Source organism: Thunnus maccoyii, chromosome 12 (genome assembly GCF_910596095.1).
Source record: "Thunnus maccoyii chromosome 12, fThuMac1.1, whole genome shotgun sequence".
NCBI classification, from domain to species: domain Eukaryota; kingdom Metazoa; phylum Chordata; class Actinopteri; order Scombriformes; family Scombridae; genus Thunnus; species Thunnus maccoyii.
The window spans coordinates 2580321-2588992 of NC_056544.1; the positions used below are offsets into that span (position 1 = coordinate 2580321).

The window sequence follows — 8672 nt, forward strand, 5'->3', positions numbered from 1 at the left end:
ACAACCGTCAAATATGGGAAAAATACTTTCACCCATATAACAATTAGATATTTAAAATCTGATTACACAAATGTGTTTATCATCCCCTTAAACTGCTCAGTGTACTCTCAATTAAGTATAAACTTCCAGTTCTAGGAAAAGCACTAATATTTGCCATGCAGCTTCATACAAATCTACACCACAGTTGTAGCTCTTCAGGATTGGGGTTGTAAAAAGATATATCTACTAAATATATCAAATATCTAGTATAGCTGAACTAGTAATTACACTGCATGTAGATGATATGTGTTAAATAAAGTAAAGATGTTGGTTTATATCAGATATTTTAGCCAAAACAGGAGTTGAGCGCGTCAACCACCCACAATACAATAGACCCACAAGGAAGAAGAGTACAGCTTCTGTGCTCCTGAGTCCTGAATGACAGAAAAAAAACATGATACAGGCACAAAAGATACTTCCAACTGCAATAAATGAGTTTGAGAGTCGTGCTAAGTGTCACGAAAAAAATGGAAAATTTGTGTCCATGTACATGAAGCTATTTCATGAACTGGTGTGAGACTGGGTTGACTCCTATGAAATCAAAATTAGCACATCAATTAGCTCAGAGTGTTTTTGGCTAAAGCAGATATGTGGGCTGACTTTGCTCAGTTCAGTGAGAACAATTCATGCTGGCCACATCCACACCATCTGCAGCCAAACCATTATGGTGATCTGACTGGACTGGGCTGGGCAGCCAGTGAACAGTTGGCCTCACAAATGTGAAAGAAGCCAGTGTCACAGGGTGGGGGTGGCATGTCTGTTTATTAGAAAATCAAAAAGACAAGCAGTTGTGCAGATGAGATTTACTTGGACGACTTCCCAGTGACCTCAGGGTCGTGGCATTAGTCCAGGAAACAGAGTGAAAAGCCCTGCATTAGCACTGATTCACTGCACTGTACAAGTCAAAGTGCACATTATTGAGATTGCTTTCTAGTACTTCTGCTGTTTTTGTTGGGTAGTTTATGATGGAGCGGGACAGAACAGAGACGTGGATGACATGTGACAAAGGGCCGGGGCTGGATTGACGCCTGCAGTACCACTGGTACATGTTACGTTCCTTACACAACTGAAGCACCAAAATTCCCCTGGAAGCTACCAAATAATCTTTGTTTATCACTGACATCTACAGAAATGTCATTTCAAGAAATTAAATTTGACAGCTGTCAAGATTGTTCTTGTTTTAACTTTTTAACAGAGTCAAAAACAGCTGGGATTCTAACCAAAAGACTTTCAAGATGTGTCATCATGAGAACTTTCTTTGTTGCTGAAGTGAAGCTCTCACAAAAACCTGCATAATATATTATTTGAGAGATAAGTACAAACTGATTTAGTATTTTTTAAATCAGCTTCATAGACTAAATACTGTTGGGAGCTGGCTGTCCAAGACCAAAGCAATCACAGATGAATTTTCAGATTGTTCATGTTGACAGGGTCAGAGTAGAAAGGGTCATCCCTTTCTACCTGATGGAAACAAGGTCACATTAACATGTGATTTGTATCAGGATACATTATTGAAATTGAAATTTATTTCAGCCTGCAACCAATAACAGAGACAATTAGGTTATGTGTGTGTGTGTGTGTGTGTGTGTGTGTGTGTGTGTGTGTGCGCATGCATAAAAATACAGTTACTCAAATACCACAGCTGGAAACAACACAATAACATGACAAAGATTCCTACAGTCTGAAAAAGGTGTAGACTGAAACTACATCATATTGTTCCAACCCTTTATACAACACATCCTATTTGGCTTCAAGAAGAAACATCGAACAAAAAAAGGAGTGCCAATGTTCCTTTCTGATCATTCATTTTTATATTGGTTCAGTAAATTATTTTTAAACATTTTGCTAATGTTCCTCACTATACCTGTTCCATAAATTCACCCCTTTGACTTAAATACAGTGATTTCTTTGCATTAGTCCTCACAATCAGTTCATACATGCAAATGTTGCTCTCATTTTCTCAAATCATATTGAACTTTTCTCATTTTAAAGGGGAGATATTGTAGGAAGGGAGATTTCCATTTCTGTTTTGATTATAAAGCAAGTCCAGGTCTTAAATAAATACTGTGAAAGTATCAAAATGCTCAGTTCATGCAGAAATGCACACAGCCCGTACTCAGAAGCTAAGCCTTTGAATGAGCCATTTGGACTTCTGTAAGGTTGTGATTTCACAACTATATGCTCAGCGTTTGCCTCTATTGCCTTGGAGGTGCAGCTCGCCCCTCCTGAAAGAAACAAAATGTTTATTTATGTTATTTACCTAGTTTATGTGCACTTGTTTCATTTCAACTCAGTGTGAGAGTGTCTTCTCTGTTTTGAGGTGATTTACGGTGGCTCTAGTTTCTCTCCTCTCCTCTGCTCTCCGTGTGCTACAATCTGTTACCTGTGGTTGACCTGTGGGCTTGCGTCACTCAGAAAACAGTTTAGCCAATCAGAAGAGAAAGGCATTGAGCAGACACAAAACAACCCCTTTCAGGCTAAGTGAGACAGAGGCTGCATCCGTGGCTTGACCTTTCAAACAACTTTATGATACTTTCAGGTAATAGTTCATTTTTAACTGAAACATTTTAAAGCCGACCAAAGCTTTGAATTTTAGAGTCTTAAATTTGACAAACGGTGAATTTGTTGGTTCCTAGTAAGCAGTTTATTTACAATTCTTATGGCTCTCCACAATGAAAATTGTATTTGTATGTTATTTCCCCATACTTCTATGTGATAAGTTATATTTAAATCAAGCTTCATTGTCTTCCTCTTCTTTTTGGGTGAAGGGGTTGGAGGGCTAGGGGTAGCCATGGGAGAGGTTGAGGTACAGGGTGCCACAGAAGATGTGCCTGAGGTGGAGGGGCTGGGCTCTGTGGTGTCAGCACACATTGTGGGCTTGATGATCTCCTGAAAGAAAACAAATGAGAAGAAATGATATGCCAGAACTGGGTGATATGGCTATTTGTTCCATATAATATGTAATAACTATGTTCACAATATATTTCTGCAAAAAAAAAAATAATAATAATAATAATAAGACACTGGTTTGTCAATTGCAACATCACATTGACTAACCATGTATCCATTCTCATATCAAAATATCAATAATCAATAAAATCCCATGCTACATAGCATTTTTAAAACAATTACCATTGCATCACCTGGTAAATGTGATTGTAGCTAATCTACAATCGAGCATATCATAGAAGTAAGGGAAAAAAAGAAAATAGAATTACCGTAGTTTTAATTTCTTTTTCTTATTTTTTCATGTATGAAAAGACTCAAAATGAACACTGTAAGCAGACTACTTGATTACTATTAAGTGAATTATTTAAACAGCATTTGTATAGGAATGACTCTATCCTGAGCTTTTTGATAAGTGGTTTATCACTGTAACCGTGATCACTATAAGCAGTTTCCACTGTGAACAAATGTCTATATATAAATATTTTGGAAACCTCACAGATAAACAATAATGGCCCTAATACTGAGCTTTTCAGTTCCATTTTTAATAATGTATATTATCTATATAATGACATCTAATCATGTGGCATTTGCATGTACACCAGGTATGAATATGCATTCTTGTTATCTTGATTCGTCTGCATTGTGATCTAAATATGCAAATTAAGTAGGCAAAGCTGACATACTTCCTAATTGGCTCAGTAGGCCGTTACCATCTATCAGTAAGCTGGATCACTGCAAGGAGGATAAAAATGAATCCACATCCATCACAGACTCAGTCCAACTCAACTCACACTGGGAGGAAGCACAGTACATGGCAGGAAACAGTACTAAAACTATGTTTAAATAGTTTGCCATAATTTTGTCATTAAAAAAACAATTATGGTACAGAAAATGTATTTACACACATGTATTAACATTAAAATTATGACATTAATGCTAGTTTTACAGTGGCAATGGATCGGCGTTGACATTAGTGTTAACTTAGCTTACTGCTAATGTTACTGCACTGCATGACATTAGCTTTTACGATGGATGTTCCAAATTCTTAACAGTAACGTTACTAGTGTTAAGGTCGGCTTTACTAGGTTACCATCATCTATTAGATTAGTCACTGGTTTGCAAAGTTGAGCCTGTTTTATGCAGTGATGTCATCAAAGATCACCCTCACTATCTGCACTAGCTGCCAGCTCTTGTTTGTTGTTTTCTAAGTTGTCAATGTTGATATAACTGAACTGACTCAGAGGTCAATTTAGTTATTGTATTTTAACTCGTACTTCTATGTATGAGTCATCTCTGTACACTGAAACAGTGATGTGTGTCATGGTTGCGTCACCTGGTTGACGTCCATACATCCAAGTAGTAGTATACTAAATAAAATTTATTTACAAAATAGCCACATCAAACTGAAAAAAAGGCACTAGCTGCTACTTTTCAGATGAAGGTGTAAAAATACTAGCTAGCCTACTCATGTAAGTTCAATCTTATGACGTTTTTTTTTTTTTTCAATGTTGTGATATCAAGGGTTTGTTGTCTCAGTAAACCATAATGCAGGTCAATCAATGTTTGCTTATATTTACCTCCATTATTCTTACTTATGTTTTCATAGCTGAAATTCTCAGCTTGCATAACCTTTGCAAGCTGAGAATCATGACGTCATTGTCGTGCAGCGTACGGGTGGCGTTGGGTGGAAGTGAGCGGCTGTCCGGAGCGGTGGTGGAAGTGGAGGCAGAAAGGAGCAGGAAGAACCTGGCTTTATTGTCGGTTCGGCGAAACGGGATTTGTATCCAGAGTTCAGCCTGGCCTTCAGCCGGGGCTGAAGAAGTCTGCGCTCTGTTGTAGTAGGCGGCGTTGTGACATCATCGGTGCGTGTCGGCCCGGCGGCGGACAATGAATCCGGAAGAGCGGGAGGATTTGAGCTGCCAGCAAGAGAGTTGATGGAAGTAGAGTCTGCATAGAGTTGGAAAGTTTGTCTTTATCATCGTTTCGTAGGAGTGGGACGACCGTCTCCTTGAGAGCTCGCCGGAGGTGAGCAAACATCCGGTTGAAGATGTTAATCGCTTGGAAAAGAGCTGCGTCCGAGTGGGCCATTGCATGGATGCGTGTGGAGCGTCTGGATCCCAGCTGATCAGAAGCGCGGTGTCTGGAGGAGAAGGGTTCCATGTGGATGTGGTGGTGAAGGAGATATCACGTTGGTATTGCTGGATCTAGTCGTGGGCGGTATGTTGCCGAGGAATGTGGATCACGGAGCATGGGCGGTAGGTAAGCATTTGCGATGCAAGTGTGTTGTAGGTTGCGTGAGAACTGAGACGAACGGGAGAGAAAGGGGTTAGACACGCTTATATATAATATATAGTATATGCAATAATATATAGGTATGCATGGATGATTGAATCAGTGAGGCGCAGGTGATTGAATTTAGTGAGAGAGAGGGGCGTGGTCTTGTTCCTGAACTTTTATTATAATAATAACTCCATATATTGTACCTAAGTTGTGTTTGGTATACAGATGACACATCACCAAACAGAACATACGTGTTATTCAAAAAACATTCCATGTGAAAATGTTGGAAGCTGCATTGGTTGCATATTTTTTTCAGCAAATACAGAGATGGAGGCAAACCTAATCAGCTGATTTTCTCCTCCCATAATGAAGAAGTCGAGGTCAAGCTGATGGGAAGGAGTCATCTCTTTTGTGACTTGTGCAAACCTTCTCAGAAAGGATCATAACTTCTCCATGCTTTTTCCATCTGTCAGCCAAAACCCCTGAAGCCCTCTTGTGCTGTACATGATCTGTGAATAACAGACACATTCTAACAGTAGATCTATATGTCACTCACAACGTACAGTGCAATTGTACAACTGTGTTGCACTAAGGGTAGGGAGCGAACGAATAAATTGGTGCATGTGTGTACTTGTGGGTGTTTGAGATTGTCAATGAGTCTACTGTTGTCTCCATAGCTTCATCCTTTCTTATAGTGCTATGCCAGCATCAAAAGGCTATTAACAAGATCATAAATATAAATAACAATGATTACACTGCCGGACCAAAAATATTACCTGACACTGCAGTTTATGTCTATAAAAATGAAACGCTGGTACAGCCAATGATACGCCTTGTAGTCTTCCTTCTCTTTTCTTCTGATCAAACACAAAACAATACATAAAATAAATATTATAATATCTATTTTAATGTAACTGTGAATGCATTGACCTCCATCTCTGTTGTACAGGAATAGATAAATACAATGACTTACATATTTATTGAACTACCAGGGAATAGGAGTGAAGAGGGAAAACTAAACAAAATACGTAATCACAATGGATGAATGAATGCATTGATGAATAGGTCAATTAAATTAACAAGTTATTGCCAACAGAATGAATGAATGTTATCAGTCAAAAACGCAATGAGGGACCTAGACTCCAACTACAGCCAATAAAAATTTAATTTTTGAATAACTCTTGTATCCACTGTGAGACAGAAGGTTTTCCTACTGTTTCAGTGGTGATAAAGGCTTGATGATGGGCAAACTTCCTGGAAAGCACAGAGCAAGGCGAACAAACTCAGTGATCCTGGTGTCACCAGAGTAACAGCCACATGAGAAGGCTGCAGCAGGTTCAGTGAAACAACTATGGTTCACTGCTTCTCATGAGAATGAATCTAGTCTCACACTACCTGAGGCCATGTAGTGGACAACCACAGCAGGGAGATGTCCCATTCTCAGGGCAGCGGCAGGCTGGAGAGTTAGATACAAGGAGCTCTACACTAATGGGTAATCAGAAGAGTCCTTGGAAAAGTCTTTAAAAAAATTTAACTACATGATAAAAATAGAAGATAACAAAAATAATAGATTATTCAAATGGCAACTGGTGTGTCTTGGCTTGTGGCTTAGGCATCTTAGCAGTCTTTTGCTTTTTTTCTGGAGCTTTCAGCTCTCAGTCAGAGTAAAAAGGACAACGCCCAAAATGCATGGACAGCCATCACAGCTGAGAGAAAACAGAAGAAACAAAAATGGTCAGCAAGCCAGCGAGCAAGCCAAAAAGAAGAAGAAGAGCCCTGACACAGAGTTGTCAAGGTTTTATAGTCTAGGAGGCGTGTTTTGAATGAAAAAGGATTCTTGGTCCTCTTTCAAGGGAACGCATTACTAATTAATTCCTTTATGTGGGGAGAAAAACTGATCCTCAAATAAAAGGGGGATAATTTTATTCCTATTGAATATTTGAAGACTATACTTTGAATATTTGAAGATTTTACGCGCCTGCATATTGAATACTCACTCATTCTGTCGTCAATGTTAACACATCATGAGAACCAGTGAGAAAACACTTTGACGTTGCAATATGGATTAACCACATAAACATACAGACTAAAATCAATAAACCTTCATTTCCAACTTCAAACCATGGCTAAATAATACACTTACACTGGTAAATATTTAATAAATCAAATGCAATAATATGTGTGACTTAAAATTAACAAATTTTGAAGCACAGTTTGAATTTCATAATATAAAAAATAACTAATAGTTCTAAAACACAATAAAAGTTAACATGGGTTAGACAAGTCAAGAATTTACACATTTAATAGCATTTTCTGACAAATTCAGACACTTAGTGTGCATTAAAAAAAGAGGAGAGTGAACAACTCAAAGGAATGTGGCTTCTACTAAAATTTATGACAACACCTCATAGTTGACAGTGAAAAGCAGTCAGAACAGAACAAAGTCTTCAACTTTACTCACCTCATTTGGTTTGGAGCTATAAGGATCATACTATGCAAAATGAGCAACATTTATTATTTACTTTTTTTTATTTTCATACAGCCTAAATATGCATACTTCTCATTTAATTCTACGAACATCTAGATCTGGATCTAACCTATATAACTAATCTAATTTTAAGCTTCCCACAATGCACTGTAAACTGCAGTTATGTTGGGAACTGAAATTGTGTAATAGTACAGGTGACTTACTGACCCTCAAGAACTAAAATTTCAAGTTTTGTTAAATGTACAATATGTAATTTCAGCCGCTAGGGGTCTCTCAATCAAAACAATAACAAAAGACGGAGTATGATGACGGTGTGAAGTAGCAAAGGATCATGGGAGTTGTTGTCTTCATTGTTAAACAACCAGCGTCTCCGGGAGAGGATTACTCCAGTGTTCATCGTTCAGGATGTTTTTACCGGGAGACGAATTATCCGCAGAGGTCTTCTCTTCTCCAAAACAAACGGACCCGGTGATTACAGGTAAAAACACTGAATAAAGCAGTTTCACCTATAAAATCAGTGTTTCTCCGACGATGTTCGGCAACCACCGGACGTCCGGTACGGGCTGTTAGCTTAGCTGTTAGCTGTTAACACTTGTTCGGTTTATTTGTCTTATAACGTTATATGCAGACGTTCGGCAGGTTTCTACCGGGAGCCGAATTATCTGCAGAGGTCTCCTCCTCTCCAAAAACAAACAGACACGCAGATTAAAATCGCTAAAAACACTAATTAAAGCTGTTTCTTCTTAAAATCTGTGTTTCTCCGACGATGTTCGGCGAACACCGGACATCCGGTACGGGCTGTTAGCTGAGCTGTTAGCTGAGCTGTTAGCTGAGCTGTTAGCTGAGCTGTTAGCTGAGCTGTTAGCTGAGCTGTTAGCTGAGCTGTTAGCTGTTAACACTTGTTCGGTTTATTTTT

General features: G+C 38.6%; 1 long non-coding RNA gene across 3 annotated transcripts; it reads right to left on the minus strand.

Moving 5' to 3' along the window:
• Positions 1-782: 782 nt before the first annotated feature.
• Positions 783-8059, minus strand: LOC121909471. Of its 3 annotated transcripts, none has more exons than XR_006099456.1 (4): positions 6045-8059; positions 5608-5777; positions 4581-5289; positions 783-2928 (listed from the first exon to the last, which is right to left on the minus strand). It is a non-coding gene; the product is annotated as an uncharacterized LOC121909471 (long non-coding RNA). The 3 variants fall into 3 exon arrangements; XR_006099455.1 differs by having other exon boundaries at positions 4566-5289; XR_006099457.1 differs by lacking the exon at positions 4581-5289.
• Between the last annotated feature and the right edge of the window lie 613 nt (positions 8060-8672).